At 42.3% G+C, this 23582-nt stretch overlaps 1 long non-coding RNA gene across 1 annotated transcript in view; it reads left to right on the top strand.

The window, feature by feature from the left end:
- The first annotated feature begins 12301 nt into the window (after positions 1 to 12301).
- LOC121724578 overlaps positions 12302 to 23582 on the top strand; it is a 29990-nt gene continuing 18709 nt past the window's right edge. Inside the window, exon 1 of the long non-coding RNA XR_006035239.1 lies at positions 12302 to 13039. This is a non-coding gene — a long non-coding RNA (uncharacterized LOC121724578). The remainder of the gene's footprint in view (positions 13040 to 23582) is intronic.

The raw sequence follows: 23582 nt of genomic DNA, 5'->3' as shown, positions 1-23582 counted from the left end.
CAAAAAGCAGTGCATTACTGTAATTACATTACTTTTTTAATGCATTACTCCCAACACTGGTTATGATTGAGATTGCGATCACATACTGGCGTTAAAAGTCCATCACATGTCTGTGCATGTCCATGTATGTTATTCATGAGAAAGAAATGGTGGTGAGTGAGTATATCTCCCCTGGTGTCTTATCCAGTTACATGATTGGTGTGAGGCTTTGGGAGAAAACAGCAACACAAGTTGGTCACTCTTTTTTTATCCTCTTTATGTCTGTGGTAGTTATTGATTGCGGTCGGACGGGGTGATTGATTTTCCCAGTGTCCTGCCTGTTTGACTTTCTTAGGACCCATATCTCATATCTCATACCCCCTCACACACACACAAACACACACACACACACACACACACACACTTCCTAACCCCACAGATTTCTTTCATGTTGTATTTCATGTTGCACTACAAAGGGGAGGAAGTAGCTTTGCTGCTCGAATGGAGATGGTACAAATGGTTCTTTCATTCACCCCATCATATACTGTACGTCCTAGGCTGTCATTATCTTTTGTTTCAGGGGGAAAGCATGTTTCCTGCATGGGGCTTTTGGATTCAGGCTACATGCTGTGAAAGTAAGCCAAACTCATTTGATTTCACTTAATTAAAACATTAGTAAAATCATATGCATGCATTAACACACCATTGACATAGACCACACAATCTGCAATGCCCGGAATCTGTCAACGTTTTTTTAGCACCTCTACAAAGCACTGGGGCCGACATGTTTTCTTTTTTCGCTTTTTCTTGATGCATCTCATATATGCGTATGAGAAATCCAATGTTCCGTCTATTTCTGCTCAGCAGAGGCCTTGATGAAACGAGGCCAGCCTGTGACAGAGTGAGAAAGAGTGGTATGGGAATCACGTTAGTTTCTGTGAAATCAGGACACTCTCTTCTCTCTCCCCCATCTTCCTAGAGGCACTTTGCTTTTCTGTGTGTGTTGGCCAGACTATAGTGCTGCTGTGCCTTGATACATCCCAACATACACACGGAACAAAGCCAGGCCACACACAAAGATGAACTGATTCTATCTTTCTCTGATATAGCTGATGGCTAGTTGTTTTTTTTTTGCCTAAGAAATATCACCACTTTTGATTAAGTGTTCTTTGTTTCAGCATTACATTTGTCTCAGAGTCTGAGGCTCTCTTGTCGAAGAATTACCCATTTCAGTGTGTGGGTGAGACAGTGTAGATGTAACTTAATGTCAGCATGATGCTAATTTCATTAATCATTTAACTATATATTTTTTGAGCAATGATTAGATGTGTTGAAAGAGTAGGAGTTTTTGGACTAAGTGTTATGATCATCTGAAATGGAAATAGTGAGCATCTCCTCTCTTCACCACATCATGTCTTTAGCTGCAAAGTTTGAAGCTGCCTGTGGAGGACTGTCAGAGACTCAAAGTTCTTTGCTCAGTTCACACACACGCACGCACGCACACACACACACACACAGAGAGAGAGAGAGAGAGAGAGAGAAAGTGATTTCAAAAATGCTTTTTCATCTTTTAATACTAATTTATTTATGGCGGTGAAAAGAATAGACAATGATACTCCTTCAATTATGTGGTGAAGATTGTGAAGATTTTGTGTTGCTCTTGGACTTATTATGTTATAGCCTATGTTTTTCATTGTGTACTTCGTTGATATGAAATATTCATATCACAGCTTTCGTAAAAGATGGCTAGGAGAGTGATAAAACAATATGGAACCTCTTGTGAGCACATTGAACACATGGTATCCCTTATGTGTAATATTACAAATACCAAAGACAAAAACATCCTAATTGAAAACCATAAAACGGACTATTACTGAAATAAGATGTTTTTTTGTGACTTGTGTGTGGCCATTCCAAATTGCTAAAATATCAGAAACTTGTTAGCCAACTTGTTATTCGTTTGTTTGGGAGTCTGCAACAGTGTGGACCAAGCAAGTCAAATTCGAAATGACCAGCAAAATAGTTGTTCCTGTACCTGTACCTGTATTTGAAGATGGCAATGTCACATGTAACCAGGGGTGTAGTGGTAAAATAAGAGTTGGGTAAACTATGAATTCTGTGATCACTGTAAGGTGGACTGCGCCATGCAGTATCGGATTTTTAAAAAATAATTCAGAACATGTTTGATCATGGTGGAGGTTATTGTCCAATGTTTATAACAATACCAGTGGTATTAAATGGTTCCTAGAGCATTGATGAATCTACGTATTGTGAATGTGGATAATACAGTGCGGTTTTATAATGTTAAAAGTTGCAACTGGTGAATAAACTCTTTTGGGAGGTGGATTCTGAAATGTCAGATGTGGATAAATGGCGTTTACTTGCGCATAGCCTCCACTATAGCCCTGCCCATAAACGCTAGTATTGGACTGCTATAATGGCAGAATAACACAAAGCATTCTGTGTTTGATCATATCCATCCAAAAATAATTGCATATTTGCATGTAAGTGTACTGTATCATTCCTTGCAGGCCTTGCATGGATAATTATGTCTTGTGTGCATACAGTATGTGTGGGGAGCATGGGCACATGCTTGTGCATTATTATACTTATACTATTTTTATGTGTATGAACATGTGTGCATACTGTATGATGAATTGTACAGCTTGTATGAACATTCTATTCTTTCCAAGTGTGTGCATGTACATGTGTTTGTGTGTGTGTGTGTGTGTGTGTGAGAGAGAGAGTGTGTGCATGTACATGTGTTTGTGTGCATATGTGTGTGTGTCATATACTGTATGTGTTCATGTGTGTTTTCATATATGTGTAGATGCAGGGGAGTATTGTTGCGCTCAGATGATCTAGAGTTTAGCCAGGTGCGTTTAAACCAAGAGTTGAAGAGAGAGAGAGGAGTAGTTCGCACACTGAAAGAATTGACTTAAACAAAGTCTTCAGAAAGGAGTTTTTCATTTAATTTTGGGAGCAAGACTGCTCCCAAAATTAATGACTGTTGATGTATGTGTATACAGTATGTACATGAATGTGTACCGTATCATCACCACTGCATGAATATTGCTGTTTTGTGTATTTGTGTGTGTGTGTGTGAATGTGAGTTTGTATGTGTGTGTGTGTGTGGTGGTGTGTGTGTGGGGGGGGGGGGGGGTGCCTGTGTATCTATTTTTATGTGTGCATGTGTGTATACTGTATGATGAACTATAAAGCTTGCATTAACATCCTGTTGTGTGTGAGTGTATCTGTGTGTGTGTGTGTGTATGTGTGTGTGTGAGTGAGTGAATGTGTGTTTGTGTGTGAGTGCGAGTGTGTGTGTGGGGTGGGGTGGGGTGCGTGTGTATTATAGCATGAGTCTATTTTTATGTGTATGTATACTGTATGTGCATGTGTGCATGATGAACTAAGCTTGAATAAAGCTTGCATTAACATCCTGTTGTGTGGAAGTGTGTGAGTGTACCTCTGTGTGTGTGTGTGTGTGTGTGTGTGTGCATGTGTCTGTGTGGCGTGTGTGTGTGTGTGTGTGTGCGCGTGCGCGTGTGTGTGTGTGTGTGTGTGTGTGTGTGTGCATGTGTCTGTGTGGCGTGTGTGTGTGTGTGTGTTTGCAGTGAGGGTCTGGCTGAGCAGGAGGTGAGGCGTGTCAGATGTCAGAGGACCATGTGTCCGGTGATGGCCAGAGCTGGCTCCTGGCCCTGGCGGCAGACAGCAAGACCTCGCACCTGAGAATCCACAGGAGGTGTGTTTGTGTGTGTGTGTGTGTGTGAGAGTCATCCCAACAGCTCTGTGCTGTCCCCACAGCTGACATACCATCTCTTGGTCCCTCTTATATCCTGTCCAGCTATTTATCCACCACTGAAAAGCCTTGTGTGTGTGTGTGTGTGTGTTATATTTTCTGTAAAAAAAATAAATATATAAAACACTACAGTGAATTGCTTCTGTCTTAATGCCTTGTGTGGAGTATAACTTCACAGTTGCTCTCTAAGCTGGCATGTTAGAGCTGAAAAGAGCACACTTATTATTGCAATTAAGAGTGGAGCACCACAACACATCCTTCATACCTGAGCAACAGGTCAGCTTGAGCCAGCAAAAAAAAGAGTAAATACACATTATGGACTACTTTTTCCATTTGTGATTATGTGGGTACGTAACAAAAGCTTTTTTTTTTTTTTTTTGGCAAAAAGAGGACACTGTTTTGTGTACAAAAGCAGGAAGGAGAAAAATGGTCTCTGCACTTAACACTACATTTATTCGTTTAGGACCTCTGCTATACAAATAAATGTAATTTATTTGCACTTACCTCTTAAAATTTGACAAAGATACTTACTGTTACTGTTTTGTAAAAACAATTCAATAAAACTCTGAAAAAACTTTGCTCAGAAACCACACAAAAGCAACACAATGCATCAAATTGCCACCTTTTGAGGTATGCTATGAGATAAACACCCCGGTCATTCCCACACAACATCCTGTGCATTATGAAGTTCTGTGGTTTGGGTAAAAACACCCAGCGGAAATGACAGACAAGCCTTCACAACAAAATGGTGTCAACAAATTGCCAAAATACACCAGTTAGTATGTTAGCACACTTTTATCAGTACCAACTGAGCAATTGGTGGTGTGGTGTGTTCAAGAATCTCCATGCTTTTTCAAATAGCTCACGTGTTACTTGAAGTGTTGCATGAAAACATTATAGTGCTTCTTAAACTGGAAACTAACCTTTACACAGCCACAGCTATTTCAGTGCACTCTTAAGACAAATTGAGCGTCAGCGTCAGTTCTGGCAGGCCAAGTAGTCAAGGCGCTGCTAACCGCTATGGGCGTCAGCTGATCAGCTGTCAACTCCCTTCGCACTCCCCTCGCTTCTAAATGGCTACATCCAAACAGGGCGCCTTATTTAGCTTATTTTATTAAGCTGCTTTAGTTATTCCTAACTGCTTGCTGCTCGCATTTATGCAAACCACCTCCTCCCCTGTTCCACCCTGTCGCCTGCTCTGTTCATATGGGGGAATAGTTTAGCTCGCTCAGTGTTAAACTGTGTGAGTCCCCCCTAATGCTGCTGCTGTCCCCAGGCTCACTGCTCTTTCATGGTGCTTATGAAAGGTCTGGGGACAGAGGTCTGAACAGAGCCATACCGCCAAATTTAATTTGTAATATATTCAATAACATTTCTTAAAGAATTTATTGCCTGTGTTGTTCTTGACTTAATGGACCTGACAGAAATGTGTTGAAAACAACACAACTTGAACACAGTTAGTGTTGTTTCCAACACATTCGTTTTAGAAGTGTGGTTGTTTATTTTTTTTTACCTCAGCTAAGCAGAGCTACAGCAGTTGTGCTGACCGTTAAAAAACCCAGAAACGGTTCCATATATTCCCTCATTCCCTCGCGGTGGTCAGCGACTCCAGTTTGTCATACTGTCCAGTTGACGGTTACTTCGTTTTGATCAGCCAACGCTCTAAGCAAAAGGGAATTTTGAGATTAATGTAAATTACAGCTTTTAAGCAATTATAGCAACCATGAAGGTAGAGTATAGTACCAAAAGGACTTCAGATGGAATCAGCAATACACTCCTACAGCAGTGTCCATTTGTCATCACTGGTGGGCTGATTTGATACTAAAATGGGGACATTTAGCATGAACTGCCTATACATGAATATGAACAAGTCCAAGTCCTCTAAAAGTTTAGGCTTGAGTGAGTGGGTGACTAGATTATGTGTAGGAATTCCACCTTTCATCAGTTTTAAAGGTGTCTCGTACTCAATTAGCGTTAAGAGTATTATTATATACCCAATTTGTCTAAAACTTACACAAGGGCTCCAATCTGTGCCATAGTGCCATGCCAGGTATTGCAGGTGGGCATCAGCAAGGCCAGACTCCATTCTCCATAAGTCAGTGTAGGATCAAAATGAGTTTGAAGCCAGTATTGTAAGGTAAAAGGAACTACACTATGTTGTTATAAATCACAGCTGAGGCTATTATGCACTAGAGTAATATTTGTTTTTATCTCTGAAAATATTGCAGGTATTCTCTATGCAATCTGGCAGGCATTGCTATGCTTTTAATCTTGTGCTCACTTGATAGCATCTCAAATTCCACTGAAAATGTTATATCTGAAAAGAACACAATTAAGACTAAATGCTCATGATTAGATCAATGTTTTATGCTTTTTGCTCAAGAAAAATGACTACAGCCTGATCAGCAAACACATAACAGGATATGGAATGCCCTCTGAATAATAATTCCATGATTTTGGAACTTTTAAAACACTCTCATTTTAATTCTTTAGTTGAATTTGCCAATCACCTTAACCAACATTAGGAGATTGCTGAAAACAGCACTTGCGCCACAGACGCACACACACACACACAATATGTAAGTAAGTATAAGTATATAAGTATATATACTCTTTTGATCCCGTGGAAATTTGGTCTCTGCATTTATCCCAATCCGTGACTTAGTGAAACACACTCACACAACACACAGTGAGGTGAAGCACACACTAATCCCGGCGCAGTGAGCTGCTGCCTGCAACAACAGCGGTGCTCGGGGATCAGTGAGGGGTTAGGTGGTGCCTCTCTCCGGTTACAGGTCCAGAGCACTAACCAGTAGGCCATGGCTGCCCCATGTAACTAATTACATCCCATAAGGTTACAGTAATTTCCTGTGTATTAGCCACACTATGTTTATGCATGACAACAGCATAAAAACAAAATAAAATCAGGTATTGACCACACCCATGTACTAACCACAGTGCCCGATGGCAGATTGCACTTTAATCAGAATGGAGAATGAATAAGAGAATTGCATTCCTATGTATAGGCAACTCCCGTGTTTACAAAAGCAATGTATAAACCTTGTTTAATAAGCAAATGATGGTACTAGAAAACACAATTATGTTTCCTTCATTACTGAATATTTCTTTGTTATGCAGGGAAATTGGCAGTACTAACTGTGACATCAGCTGGCTCATTATAATATATATATATATATGTATATATATATATAAGGAATTAATTACTTACTATTTTGTTTCAAGTCAAATATTATACTACTCATTCACAAAAGGAAACCCTGGTTCATGTCCTCTATCAGAAAATGAAAGGCTAGGTTGAACAACACATTGTCAACCAGAGGCAAAAAATATGAATGAAGTCTAATCAGCGTGATAATCAGCAGTGTTTGGAAAAAGGCACATGTCCTTAAATGAACTGGCAGGTAATGAAGTGGTAGTCGGATGATTGCTCAGAGAAGTTGCTTCTGTGAATCATTAATGAAGTGGTTGAGTATCCCTCCAAAAAAAGCAGTGGAGAGGCTTTGAGAGTTACCAACCAATCAGACCCGTATTCAGGTCTTTCAACAAAAATTGGAGGTTGATGGAACTGAGTATTGGTGTTTCCCTGTAGTGCCACATCTAAACTATGACATCTGTTACTTAGTGACATTTGTAACTGAGCTCTTTTGTCTTAACAATAACATATCTTTGGTCAGTCTAGCTTAGTTTAGCATTCAAAGAGGTAGTGTAAAAGCCGGATATGTTGGGTGCTTATCTGCCCTCGCCCTGAGATAGCCTCTATCCTGCTATGGCCAACCCTTCCCCTTTACCTTTTGTCCACTGTTCACTTCTCCCCCAGAGGACTAGATCTCTGTTTCCCGAGGTCACAGAGTACTAAAAAACTAAAAAAATAAATTGGTGCTACCTAGCTTGAGTTGCTGCAGCCAACAGCTAGAGCTGCCAGACAGCTAGTGCTACACTCTTGGGGCATCTTTAAAAACATGCCCCAGAGTATTGCCATAGCCATAGCTAAGCTAACCCCACATCCTATTGTCTCTGTAAGTGTAAGTGACTGTAAGTGACATATATACAATATATGTCACTTCCTGTTGACCAAATAAAACATCAATCAATTTCTTCCCATTGTTGAGTAGCCATTTCTCTGAGCACCACACTGAGGGTGACTCAACACTGGAATAAACTCCAAAATCAACGACTTACCCTCTTCTGGTACTTCATACAAATTGGTGTTATTCAGCAATTACAAATTGGTGTTATTCAGCAATTACATCAAGGTGAAAGAGGAAATGTGCTTAGGAGTGGGGCTGAGAGATTTGCTGTGTGTGTGTGTGTGTGTGTAAAGTCCAGCCAGGCTAAACTTCTGCCTGCCGAAATCTCAGAGTGCTCTGAAAACACACCATGCTTGAATGATTACAAAAATACAGCTTCCAAAGGTCCAAGGTGCTAAAATGGTGCCTTCAAGTGAGCGTTCACATGTTGGAAGATATCTAAATGACTGACATATTCTCTATTCACTGCTATACGGACTGGGTGAAGGAAGTGAAGGCAATTGACCTGTCGCTAAGCCCCGCCCCCCATTGTTACTGTGTGAAAACTCGGACAAACAAACCAGACTTGATTAGAAATACATTGTGGACAATGGCAGCTGACAGTATATGAAAGCAGGCTTTGAGGACGTTTTGGTCGATAAACGGATTTACTTTCCTCCAGAAGCTATCAAAAGGGACTTAATTATGTTATGGGGGGGTGTATTCAAAACTTTAGAATACATACAAGGTGACAAGCAGTTGTGGCGAGTAGCCGTGCAAATCCCACTGACGTTATTGTTAGCTAGCTAGCTAGTGGAAGATTGATACTAAGATATGTTAGGTTACGTTAATATTTTATGTAGTAAGAATATAGTAGTTGGTTAATGAGCATTTTCATCTTGGGATTTAACAGGGAACCTGTTCCCACGTTGTTGGCTTAGTTGCCTACATTACGTCGAGCTGTTGCAAACGCGAGAGACGTCCTGTAGGCTACTTTTGATGAAAATATACCCCGTTTTCTAGCCTCTCGGGGTACCGGCTATCAGTATTACACGTCCCCAATGCAAAATGTTTGACCATGGTTATCCGTCGGGGTTTTTTGAGTTAATAAACTCCATAAATAACCATTAATTTGTCATTTTATGCCTGCCCCGTTGTTTCCTATGGAGTTGTCCGAGTCCCGTTGAGGCTGGACTGTCATTGGCTCATCAGCGTTCTAAGGGTGGCGCTTAGCGACAGGTCAATTAAAGCTTGACAGCTTTAGGAAGTAGTTGAAGCAGCCTTCCTGGCTCCAAAATACTTTCTACTGAATGAAGTTAAACACTTCTACTGATGTTAATGACGTAACGGAACATAGCAGTCAGGCAAAAGCAGACCTTGGCCACTTTTTCACAGTTTTACAGTAAGAAAAGTGAAAAAAAAATGGCAACTGTAGGCTATCATGATTCGGAACCTGACCAAGCTTTGGATCTGAATGAGTGTTTAGGAGACATTTTAGTGAGTGGTGACCTTCTACCTTAATTGAAAATTTTAAATAAATTGGACTAGTCGTTTTTAGGTTAAGTGGGTGAGCGCACACTCACATATACTGTAGACATACGGAAAGGCAGACAGGAGATAGATAGTCTTTATTGTCCACAGGGTAAATTTGTTTTCACAGTCTTTACTGAGGCTCACACATACAGTATAAATGCACACACATTAACATCTTCACCCTAACACTCTATTATGCACACAATTACTACAAGTCATATTCTACCAGGCCCTTATCAGATGTGTGAAAGTCCAATCATTCACTTAATCAGCTGATTCTCTAATTAGTACAACTCTTAAGGTAGATCAGTTAATTAGTGAAATCACCTGTGTTAAGTGCACATGTAGAACTAATTTATGGCAGGACTTTTAATTTCTGCCCCTTATACATATACTGTAGTAGCATACACAGCATACTCTCACACACGTAGTGGTCACCTCCTGGCAGCTTCATTTAGATGTGTTGTGCCTTATGCTATGGCAGAGGGCACAAAACGTCTGCCATAGCGCACCTGTTGCCTATGGAGTTACATTTGTTCCACTTTTATGAGCAAGCAATAGCACAATTTGAGCGCAGAAAAATATTTTGAGCGAGCACACAAATTATATTTTGAGGAAAAATGAAACTCGAGCACAAAAAAACTTAGTTTTTAGTTGAGCAAACAGGAATCTATGTTGTGCTCCACAAATGTCTTTGCCTGTTTGCTAATATCAATATGTATGTGCAACATCAGTCCCCTTTCTTTCAGTTTCACTGTACGTGCTCACATAAACTGTTCCTCCGCTAGCTTAGGAGATCTCTGTCACGCTCGCTCAACTTCGTCTGTGTGCTCGCTCAAAACTGTCGACAACGTTACATTGTTCCACAATTCATCAACCAATCAGAAAATTCAGGGGCTGAAGTCCAATTCTCATTGGCTGCTGAAGTCCACAACGCCTAGCGTCATTTACTAGTGTCAGTGGGAATCGGGAAAGATTGGACATTGGAGCACGCCACACGAAAATACATCTTTGGTAAGTATTTATCATATGGGTATTGTTGGATTTACAACACGGTTACAACGTCTACTTAACTTTATGCGTTGAAACTAAGACCAGCATTATTAACCTTTCCCGATTCCCACTGACACTAGTAAATGCTAAGGATTAATTGGCTCTGTGGTAGAACACATCAACCCTGTGTTCGCCTCCACATGATCCAGCCGACCCAGTGATAACAATCTGTCCCAATGACAAGTCACCAATCCTTAACCTTGAAGATCCACATACTTCTCTAGGGCCACACAACATGCTGTAGCATCCAACACATGGAGGCAGGTCTCCTCCCTTCCAATCAGAACAGCACACCTGCAGTACAACAACACAGGGATTTGGGGAATGTAGACATCCTGTTGTGAAATGGGCAACCTTTGCATGAACAAAGGAGACAAATCCATCACTTCAGCTCTAGGGGAATGTTGGCTGACTTAGCTTGAGAGGCTTCTATTCTGGAGCTAAGCACAGTATTCTATCCTTGGCTTCTTCAAGACTGACACCACATGAAAGGAAACAGCAAACATAACATGAATCACAGCATGGGCAATATCACCTGTGCAGTAGTCTCCTTCATACATATAGTACAAGGTCAATCAGGAATATTGCAATATTGTATAGAGTCATTTTTATCATCTTCAGCAGTATAATGTAGTTTTGTTATTTTTCATAACAACTGAAAAAAGCAAGCCATAGAAAAGCTAATGAACATAAATATGTTTATTTATGCAAACACAAAGCTAACAGGAAGACCTGCAGACACAACCTATACCTGCCATTTTCAGGAAAACATGAAATCAGGAATCAGTTAATAGGGCCAATCTAGTAGGACTAATCTTGTGCAAACACAAATATGCTGGTTTTAATAGGTTATAGGGAACATGCACAGGGAACACACAATAGTAAGCCTAGCCTAAGTGCTCCTATTTAACGGTAGACAGCAGGTTGGGGCGATGTAGGGGGCTTTTATCCACCTCCGTGTGCGTCTGGTCAGGTGGCAAGTGAAGAAGCCAGTATCCTGTGATGCACATGACGGGAGGGTGCAGGCCCAGCTGGTACTGGCACCACTTCCTGGTCCGGGCTATGAGGAGCGGCACAAGATGCCAGTCCCGAGAAGTCAGAGCACATCAATACATTAAGACATTTCACTATAACCTCAAGCTGAATTGTTGGAAATGTGCAAGGTCTTGATGCTAGTCAAGATCAAAGATGAAATAGGACTGAGAGGGTCAGTAACACTGACAGGAATTTTTCTGGGTTGTGGGGGTCAGTGCCAACCGTGCCATCTTAGGCCTTACCCTACAGTCACATTAGCTACAAAAGACAGCGGCAACTCCACCAACTTGCTGCTGAGTGGGTGGTAAACAAGGCTGTGCTTTGTGGTGATTGATTTCAACATGCTAGTTGGCTGGCAGATAGATCGTATAAGGCCTCAGATGTATTTTTTGGTTACAAAACCAAATTTTGGTAGGAATGCTAAGGACAGCTTATGAAACGTGGTGGAATCACCACTCTTGTTAGCTTTACTACACAGGAGTTTACATGTCATCGGACACATCCATATCTTCATATCTATTACTGAAACCTTCTTCAAGGCTGTTGTTGACTGCTGCAGCTGTTTCGACATGGCTTTATAAGGAGGGTTACAACAACCAGATGTCTCTTTCTATTCGGAAAGGTTGATGAGGTTGACTGAGTAAATCCTTTGTGTATATTTCCCTAAGAATCAGAGCAAGGAATTTGCCATATCTGTGTAATATGAAATAATAACAAATAGGCATTTCTGTTGCAGTAGGTCTGTAATATTTCTATTTTTCTTTGAATTAACTCTAATCTGGTCACATATTACCCAGTAATACATTTATTTCCGTTTCTTTTATTTCACTGAATGAAGTTCAAGTGCTGTGAAGTGTCAACTTGAATGGTAATTATGATGCACTAATGATGTTCAATATTTCTGTTCAATATTTCCCAGGTCACATATTTCTAGTTGGGCTATCACAAATGAGCATGTATCATTTGAGATAAGAAGAACTTCAGGGCAAATTATGAAGACATTCGCAGAGTAAAATCAAATATAAGAGCAACCTTGTCACCAGTGGAGTCTGTCCACATCTTCATCTGGGCCCATCATCTTGACAAGCACTAAGCTGTAAAGTCAGAGTGGAGAATAAATGCATGGACCCGAGACTCTCTCAAGGACTTATATGGCAAGCTCATCAGTCTTCCCAGTTCAGGGGCTTCTATCCTTCAGATGCAGTCTGCAGAAAGGAGTCAGCACCCCATAAAACATGCCAGTGATTTGCATCTAGTCTTCCTGACAGATTAAGCAGCTCCTGTTAGCTGCCTAGCACCCTGCCAAAAAAAAAAGTCCTTACATCCTGGTGCTTTCTTAGAAGTAAAGTGCAGTGTCGCCGTCACATGGGACATCCTTCCTTCATTATCGACATTGATCTAGGGACACGGCAAGGCCCCGGACAGCAGGAGGTGACGGAGGCCCCAGGGAAATATAGGCTGAGTCCTCGCTGAACCGACATCACAGTCCTGCCAGTCAGCATCAGCATCCTGGGTGACCCTTCACAGGTGTGGAGCTGAATGAGAACGAGTTGCTGTTTGGAAAACGGGCATCATGCCATTACGTGCCCATGTCTGTGCCAAGAGAAGGGTAAGAGAGATGCTCGCGTTTAAAAGCATGCTTAACTGAACTCTGGCCCGCTGCTTTGTATGCTATTTTTGGCAGTCATTGTCACTTCCTTGAACTGCGTTGGCCAAAAGGACAAAAATTTTGTTTCATATTCAGACTACGTGCCCTTTGTGGTTGCCAGGTTTTGTTTGAATGTTTTTTGTTTTTTTTTTGAGCGGTAGTAACTCTTAATCTAAATCCAATAACAAAGGTTCTAGTGTATAATATGATTTGAGGAGTATACTTGGAGTTTCCAAAGCAGTAGGTCATGATTCCATTATGCAATGAGCATTATTTTATTAAAAGCTAATCAATAATAAGGCCTCAAGACCTACAATGACAGCATACATGTAGTTATTCTAGACTGATGAAAAGTCAATGTCAAAGATCAGAATATATTTTAAATTCTTGCTACATGTAGGCCCCTGAAGAACAAGGATCCCCCACCCCACCCAACACACTCTTCAGATTTGTCAAAGCTCTGGTTCATTTGTTGAGAATTCTTGAAAATAGCTCATGTGTGTGCAACATTATATAGATGTAGAATTGAACAAGCTGTGGAAGGAAACATTCATGAAGAATACTACAGTAGTTTCATATTAGCACTGCATACAGATTAGCACTGCATAGTACAGTGAGTAGTGTTGGAGGATCATTGAGAGCCAGGGCAGATTTCATGGTTGAGTCTTTACTCCGGCCTAGATGTGCTAAGAATCACTGCCAAATTACTGCCTGCTTCTGACACTATTTGCACCTTAAACATGGCATCATACGTACAAACACACCACAGATGGATGATTGGATGATGGCACATTTTGCCACTGGAGCGCAGAATGGTGAACTTCGCTTTTCTTACTCATTCAGATGCATTTATGGGAAGGTCGAGGCAAAAGTATAAGTATTGCACAAAAACATGGGAGGAGAAGTGTTAACAGTGAATGATCGATTGATTGACACACACACACAGTCCACATTCAGTGATGTGTCAAGGGACCACATTCTTGTGTCAAGGGACCATACATCATTGTGTTGGTGAGATGTTGGATTCCAATTAAACAAGGGGTGTCTAGTCGATCCAAATCATATTGAGAGTGATTGGATCAGCTCATTGCCCTCTTCATGGACACTGAGGTCAAAACGGGTGCAAGGATAAGTAGAAACAATCAGTAAATTCAACTCTAACCCCAGTAAAAAGAGGAGCTTAGATTAGGCAAAGCAGGTACAGGCACCGACTGATGGAATGTTAGTTTTCATTTGCATAGTGATTGATTCAGTTGTCAACATTTTACGCTGAGCAGTACTAAAATATTCTTGTAGTATTATAATATTCCTCTTCTTCTGCCATATTAGGGGTGCTATTTAAGTTCACTGAGTTATCATAGAGAGTCTGATGAAATGGTTTAAGATGTAAGGACTACAGATATTTTTTTCAAAAAGAAATGTTCTGAACTTTGCCAGCTGTAAGTGTTTCCTTTTATGTCTCATTTTGATTCATGGGAATATACTGTATATATCTCCCTTCTGCTGACTTTAATCTTATAGCAGGCTCAGTACGGTACACTTTTACAGCTGAGGCTCAAACAGCATTGGTTGAGGAGGAATTGAGCATGAAATACAAAATATTTCTACCACCATATTTTGCACATGTTGATCATTGTAAAATGTTATCATTATCTTGAAGTTGGACACCTTCGAAGATTAGGTTGTGTCAAATCATGTGTAATTTTTTTTTACCATAGACACAAATGATGAGCTCATAAAAGATGACATAAGCAAACCATTAAACTAGTGTTCAGACTACCAAAGACTTACCCGCCAAAATGACTAGTTTTATCAACCAAAACTTGTGGCTTAGGCTTTGTAATTAGAATTGTGTAATACTAATGCAAGTCATAGTCTTTTCCGGTACGCTTTGGTCCCTTTCCATGAGAACCAGTTAAGTTTAAAGACTGTTGTGGTGCTACAACTGCTATGTCTTGACCATTGATTAATTTTTACATTCCTGCATTTAGAGCATTTAGCAGGATGTCTTGCATATTTAGCAGCTTATGTTCAGGTGAGCTTGAGTGAACATGAGTGAGTATGCACTGATGAGTAAGACACTTCCGGGTAGACACTTCTGGGGATTCAGGAGAACACATACATCTCAATCTGTACGTTGAAGAGTTAAAATATGACCAACCTAATGGCTTTGAATAATTTCCTACATGTAAACAACCTGCAAATTGTCAACACACAGTAGAGTGGACATAAATTACCCTTCAGTACAGTCCTAATAAACCCCCCCCCCCCCCCCCCCACCCATTCCCCCCTGCTTTGGCATTATTTGAAGCCTGATAAATGTACACTTCCTTACTATCCCTCATTCTGTTGGTGAGCAAAACAATTTACTGCATCTCCTAATGAGTTAGAGCTGCTGTTAATTCATTTTCGTAAAGAACAACAACAAGGCGCTGAATGAGCGGGATGCAGGGTGGTGGAGGGTCAGAACACACCAAGCAGATGCTCATAATTGACATTCTTTCCTGTGACAACGGAGCATGTTTTTCGTCAAGAAGATCTGCTATTTCTATTTCACAGTTTCTTTTTTTTTTTTTTTCATTTTCTCTTTCTCTCTTTGTCTTCTAGGCTCTGTCAGGCTTCGTTTTCATGTTTTTTTGAGAAGTAGTACCTCCTAATCAAAGTCAAACAGCAAAGGTTCTGGCACATAATTGGATTTGAGGACTCCTTAGAGTTTCCAAAGGAGTAGGTCATGATTTCATTATGAAATAAGCATATTTTTAAGAAAATTTGAAGAACAATAATCAATAAAGATGCTTTAAGACCTACAATGTCAATATGCAAGACCTATTTGTTTTATTTTTATTTAATCTTCTCTACATCCTTAAGCCCTGGAAGAACAAGGATTTCAGAATTCAGAACACACAACTCAGATGCTCTCAATTGACATTTTTCCCTGTGACAACGGAACATGTCTTGTCAAGAAGTTCTGTTCTTCACAGTTCCTTCTGCCAGTTCCCTCTTTCTCTTTTACACAAGGCATAGGCTGCCTTAGTAACTGTTGGCGTGCAAATTAAGTGTTTTTGTTTTCTTGTGGTTCACCTCTCAAAATCATGGAAGTCTTTCATTTGCTGTTCAATTTTGGGAGAAAGCAGGCTACAGCTCTGCAGCAGTTATAACAGTTAAATAAATAAAAAATAGAACATCTCTAAAGAGCTTAATAAGCTTATATCTACTATATGAAACTAACTGGTGGTCTATTCACTAACACAAATGTTGCTAAAAACATGTCATACCTTTCTTCATCTATCATGTCATATAAACCCTTTCACGGTTCACGTCACAAAAAAAATGCGCGCACATATCGGGGTCAGAAAGCCTTCCATCCGATTGAATTGTGTGTGTGTGAATTGACTGAAATGTCCAGAGAAAAATGCCAGAGAAACATAGAGAACAATGCCTACTTGTACTACAGTAGATAGCCATAGATGGTAGGCCAATGAATCTCTGGCCACTTGCTAATGTCGTCTATCCATTGTGTTATCAGCTCAGGATCAGGCAATCATCATTAGCTAAGACTAATTTAATAAGGTATGGTTTTCGGTCCTAGGGTTACAAGGACAGTGCGTCAGTTTTCTGACCCCATGCTGCCCGCACACCCAACCTAGGCTCTGGATGTTTGCAAACATTGAAGAGGTCTATACTACATAATTTTTTTCCAGATATACTTTATTTTCACTCCATTGTTTTCCTGTCTCTAGATGGGACACGGATGTTTAGTGAGCAATGGGCAAACAACATGTTTCAGGGGTAGATAGGGAGGGAGTGGCCACTGCCATCTTGGTGTCTTGTGAAGACATACTTTGGCACAACTCTGGTCATGATTGAATCTGTAAGTCAGCAGGGGAGAACCCAAATCCATCCAAACTGTACAAATAGACCATTCATGTCAGGTATCAAGAACCCTCTTGTTATCTTTGGGGTCAATTTGACCCCAAGCAATGTTTAACATCATGAAATATGTGGTTAACTTTTTGCTTCATGTTTCATGACTTTTCCTCAATTGAAGGGTACAACTAACCTGACTCTCGCCAGATGAATTTCGTTCCGCCTAGCTCCACTCACATCCATCTGGGATCAGTTCCGTTGAGAGTGATTTCGGCACCAGATTATACGGTAGAGCCAATCAGGACGCAGGGTGGGAGTTTCATAGATGTGACGTAGCGTAGAAGCGACTGTGAGACTGTTCTCAGCGTCACGGGTTGGCTTCGATGTGAGTGGTTGAAGTAGCAGGTCAATAGATGACAGACAAGTGGCTTATCCAATCATATGCAAGGATTTTTTGATAAGGCCCAGCCTTCTGAAGCACCACTCGAATGGATCGATCCCAGGTGGATGAGTGGAGCTAGGCGGAACAAAATTCATCTGGCGAGAGTCAGGTTAGGGTACAACAGAGTTTTGTAGGGCTTTTGATGGTGGTTATTACTCTCTTGTTAAGTACCTGTCACAAAAAACTGGGTAACAATATGAATTATAATCATTTTCTGAGGTTGTATTTAGCTGGGGTCAAATTGACCCCAAGGATAAAGCATGTCGGTAAGATTTGAGTGTAACACAAGGGTTAATTGCATACATGCTGAACAAATGAGCCTGTAATTATTAAACAATGAGGACATATAAGTGATCCAATTGTGAGGGTCTCACAGTCTTGTCTGCATGTGGTAAATGCAACCCTTTTCAACAGATCCATCAAGCAAACTGGCCTTCTAGAAAGAGCCATGTCTCATGCTGATTCTCCTCCTGACGTCCACCTGAAGATGGGCTTTTAGCCCAGTCGTCTGTGGGCAGGTGGCTACTCAAGGCCACCCATGCGTACGTGCAGCAGGTCTCTGTTCATTCTTGACACTAATGAGTCCATGAGCAAGGTAATTGACTTCCTTAGTTCCTGGCACATGTTATTACTGTGAGTTTGTGGGAGAAAGAGTAGAGAGGGAGATCCAAAAAAAAAAAAAAAAGAAGAAGAAGAGGAAGAAGAAGAGGGCACTGAGAGTTAAGAAATGTGTGGGGAGAAAGAGGGAGGGATTGTAAAAAAGGAAAGAAAAGAAAAAAAAGGCAAGCCATGGCTTTAGCTACATAAAGACAAATATGCAGATGCATGGGGGTAGGTGTCTAAGAAGACCAGGAGGCCATTAGCCAGACATATCCCTTAGTCTAGAGCCTTTGTCCTCACACCCGTGTGTGTGTGTGTGTGTGTGTGTGTGTGTGTGCGTGCGTGCAGGGGCATGGGGGTAGGTGTCTAAGAAGACCAGGAGGCCATTAGCCAGACATATCCCTTAGTCTAGAGCTTTTGTCCTCACACCCGTATGTGTTTGTGTGCGTGCATGCGTGCAGGGGCGCCTTAATACCTCCTGAGGCCCCTGGGCTATATGTTTTAAAGCCCCCCCCCCCCCCAAACCGCAAATATTAATTATGATATCCGGCCCGCGATCTGACCCACCTATTTACATAACGTGCGCTTTTGGTTGATATAGCCTAACATGCAGTGTAGCCTATCATTATTGAGCCTATGTAAAACCTTTACATAAACAAGAACAGAAAGCCCTCCTTAATCACGTCAGACTACCCATGACATTGTTTATCAAAAAGGCTAGCCTACTGCATGAAAACAACAGCGTTGAACTTTTACAACACTATAGGCTAAGTTAAAAGATGCGTTACACATATGGACGTTTCAATCTTTTCAAAAGTGCATGTGTTTGTCGTGTCGGGGAGTTCCCCAGGAGGTTTTTTGAAATTCTGTCTACTTAACACACCATTCTAACGCACATTGGGAGGGACAGAGATACTTTTAGCCTACAGAACAAGCAGCTGGCTCATGTGACGTGAACATTGGCTACCTTATGCATTATCACTACACTGCCCAACATGGAGACATATCTCACGTTAACAATCTGAAAACATAACATAGGATATTATTTGTGCAAATGGGGTAGCACAAACTTAGCTTTTGGTGAACGGAGATGCAGATCACTGATTCATTTCTTTGCGCAACAGCCCATGTTCTACGTTCACTCCAGTGAGACAAGTGAAATAGGCCTACATGTTTTTAAAGCCGTTTCATTGCCAGGCTATTTTCTACGATTTACCTGCTATGCCTTCTGTTTTCATAGACAGTTACAGGAATCCACGTCATTTGTTTATCGTTGCTTCAATCCAACCCACGTTATCTCCAGAGTTTGTACGTTTGTCAGTCAGTTTCAGCCTCTCCTCTAGCTCCTCTACTACACCCGTTGGGATTTATTAAGTTTTGTTACATTTTGTTACACTTTAGAAGAGAAGACAAAAGGGGGCCTCTGCATCGATGTCATTGTAGAGCAGTGCGATGTGCTCAATGATGTAGGCTAGCTCCAGAGTAAACTAATGACTGACGCCGCGAATACGGACACGACCGTTTATTATTATTGATTATCATTATTATTATTATTAGGAGGCCCCTCATTGGTCGAGGCCCCTGGGCTGAAGCCCAGGTAAGCCCCTGCATTAAGGCGCCAGTACGTGTAAAAAACTTTGGATCCAAGATGGCGGCGCGTACACACGCAGCGACCTCTCTCTGTCCCAACCGTACGGTGTTTTGTTCGTTTAAAAAGTGTTTGTCCGAAAGTTTTACGTGTTCGTCTCGTCTTACTACGTCGTACTACAAGTACAGCAGGCAGTTTTTAATTGACATCTGCAAAAGCAAGTTTTGCAGCGTTCTGGACTTTGCAACAGAGACGCTAAAGGAACTCGGACTACTCCGGCCTGCAACAACACCGGACTCGCCTGCTACTCCTCCCCCGGAAAGAAAGCGTCGGAAGCGGTGTGCGAGGAAGCAGAAGAGGGGCAAGCGCGGAGGCGTCCGGGCCAGGCTAGCGGCCAGCCCAACTCGCCCAGCCATACCATCCATTCTCCTGGCAAATGTACGATCACTGGACAACAAAATGGATCACATACGACTGCTGAGATCAACGAACCGGACAGTAAGTAACTGCTGTGTGCTCGTCTTCACTGAGACTTGGTTAAATGACAACATTCCGGACTCTGCTGTACAACTGGAGCAGCTAGCATGCTATCGAGCAGACAGGGCCATTGTAAAGGGAGGTAAATCACGAGGAGGAGGAATCTGTGTTTACATCCGTGACGAATGGTGCCGGGACACTGTAGTAGTATGCAAACACTGCTCACCACTGGCAGAGTTTATGATCATAAAGTGCCGTCCTTTTTACCTGCCAAGGGAAATTACTGCGATTCTGCTAGTCGCAGTATACATCCCGCCTACCAACAACAACAGCGATAAGAACGCGGCTCTTAGTGAACTGTACCAGGCTGTCAGTGAACAACAGACGGCACACCCAGACGGTTTCACCATCTTCACTGGAGATTTTAACCATGCTGATCTCAAAACTGTACTTCCAAAGCTACACCAGCATGTTGATTTTCCAACAAGAGGAGATAACATCCTGGACCTGGTCTACACTACACACAAAGGAGCATACAAAGCCACCCCCCTCCCCCACATTGGACTTTCAGACCATATCACTGTTATGCTAATGCCCGCATACAGACAAAGGGTAAAAGCGAACAAACCGGTTCGTAAGCAGGTAAAAGTGTGGCCTGAGGGAACCTCCGATGCTCTTCAAGACTGCTTTGACACAACAGACTGGGAAATGTTTAAGCAGGCAGCCACTTACAACAACCGGACAGACATAGAGGAGTATACAGACACTGTAACCTCTTACATCACCAAGTGCATCGATGATGTGACCCACACAAAAGACATCATCACTCGGGCTAACTGGAAGCCATGGCTGACAGGGGATGTCCTCAGGCTGCTGAGGGCCAGAGACAAAGCCTACAGAGCTGGGGATGAAGCTGGCATGAAAACAGCGAGAGCCAACCTGTCCCGTGACATCAAGGAAGCAAAAAAGGAATACACTCACAAGATAACCACCCACTTCAAAGACAGCAGGAACGCACAAAGCCTATGGCAGGGCATTCAGGCCCTCACGGACTACAAGCCCGCGCCACAGAGCTGTGAGAGCAACATCCCTCTGCTCAACAACCTGAACCGCTTCTTTGCTCGCTTTGAAGCACAAAACAGCACCTGCCCACAGAAGACCCATCCCCCTCTACATGAGCAGCCCCTGTGCCTCTCTGCCGACAGCGTGAAGAGGACACTTGCTGCTATCAACACCCGTAAGGCAACAGGTCCAGACAACATCCCAGGTCGTGCGCTGAAGGACTGCGCAGGGGAGCTTAAGGATGTCTTCACAGACATCTTTAACACTTCCCTGAAGCAAGCCATCGTCCCATCATGTTTCAAAGCTGCCACCATCATACCTGTGCCGAAGAAAACTGCTCCATCCTGCTTCAATGACTACCGCCCTGTGGCACTGACACCCATCATCATGAAGTGCTTTGAGCGGCTTGTCATGTCACATATCAAAGCCATTCTCCCCCCCACCCTGGACCCCTTCCAGTTTGCATACCGAGCCAAGCGGTCTACAGAGGATGCAATCTGCTCTGCCCTCCACCCAGCCCTCACCCACCTGGAAAAAAGAGACTCATATGTGAGATTGCTGTTTATAGACTTCAGTTCTGCATTCAACACCATAATACCACAACAACTCATCTGCAAACTGGACAAACTGGGACTCAGTACCTACCTCTGCAACTGGCTACTGGACTTCCTCTGTCAGAGGCCCCAAGTAGTACGTGTTGGCAACAATACCTCAAGCAGCATCACACTGAGCACAGGGGCCCCCCAAGGCTGCGTGCTCAGTCCGCTGCTCTTCACCCTGCTGATGCATGACTGCACTGCAACCTACAGCAACAATCACATAGTGAAATTTGCTGACGACACAACTCTGGTGGGTCTCATCACCAAGGGCGACGAGACTCAATACAGGTTGGAGGTCGACCATCTGACCACGTGGTGCAGGGACAACAACCTCCTGCTGAACGTCAGCAAGACCAAAGAGATTGTTGTTGACTTCCGGAGAGGTCACACCCAACACCTGCCACTGACCATCGACGGTGCTGTGGTGGAGAGAGCGAGCAGCACCAAATTCCTGGGGGTGCACATCAGTGAAGACCTCTCCTGGACCACCAACACTGCATCACTGGCGAAGAGAGCTCAGCGCCGCCTGTACTTCCTGCGGAAACTCAGGCGAGCAAGTGCTCCACCAGCCATCATGACCACATTCTACCGAGGCACCATTGAGAGCATCCTCTCCAGCTGTATCGCTGTGTGGGGCGGAAGCTGCACTGAATACAACAGGAAAGCCCTGCAGCGCATAGTGAACACAGCTGGAAGGATCATTGGTGCTTCACTCCCCTCCCTGAAGGACATTTACACCACCCACCTCACCCGCAAGGCGACCAAAATTGTGAGTGATTCAAGTCACCCCGCTCACAATCTGTTTGATCTACTGCCCTCTGGGAAGAGGTACAGAAGCCTGCGCTCCCGCACTACCAGACTCACCAACAGCTTCATACACCAAACTGTAAGGATGCTGAACTCTCTCCCTCCTCTCCCCCCTCCACCCTCAGCTACATAACATCCTGGACATTGGACCCACAATGGCCGCCTGCACTACTCCACTTGCACACTTGCACACTTGTACACTTTACAACTTGGTGTTGTTGTCCTGAAAACACAACACTTCTGCTGCTCTTACATAACTTGCACCACTATGCCACTTTCTTTATTACTTAGGTCAAACAGAACTACCCAAGCCTTTTATTGGCCTGACTTTGCACTAGTATTTTATTGACTGTCCATGCACAATTTCAACCAAATTTTGCTGCTCTTATTTTTTCATTATTATATGTGCCCTCTTATTTACTTATTTACTTACTTTTTTGTTTACTTGAATGTTATGTTTGTCTGTGGACTTAAATTGGTAAAATATTTCTTGTCTTCACCATGGGATAGTGAGAAACGTAATTTCGATCTCTTTGTATGTCTGGAACATGTGAAGAAATTGACAATAAAGCTGACTTTGACTTTGACTTTGACGTGCGTGTGTGTGTGTGTGTACAGTAGTTACAGGCTTAGAGATGCACCGATATGGAATTTTAGTGCCGATAACGATAACCGATATTTATTGGTTTGTTGTGGCCGATACCGATACGATAACCGATAATATTACTCTTGAAAAAAAATTGTGAAAAGTGATTTGGGGAAAGCATTTAATAAGCATAATTTTATTGCAGTAATTTTACCTACCACCAAATGATGGACAGAACTCATAATAGTCCTCAATAGTACGGCAGTCAACAACATAACAGTAGCCTAGCCCTACAGTATGTGTGGCTCCTTTAAGTGAACCTGACGTCAGTGAATTGCGAGTGAGTGGCTAGAGAGTTTGAATCGTTTTCATTTAGGACTAAACGCTAATAAACGGGCCACGGCTCAGCTTGGAATAAGCTACAGTATAGCGACCAAATCAGAGTTTGTGAGGGAAACTTAGGTTTAGTTTCAACT

This window comes from Alosa sapidissima, chromosome 11 (assembly GCF_018492685.1).
Source record: "Alosa sapidissima isolate fAloSap1 chromosome 11, fAloSap1.pri, whole genome shotgun sequence".
Classification (NCBI taxonomy): domain Eukaryota; kingdom Metazoa; phylum Chordata; class Actinopteri; order Clupeiformes; family Clupeidae; genus Alosa; species Alosa sapidissima.
This window is presented reverse-complemented; position numbering and strand designations above follow the sequence as displayed.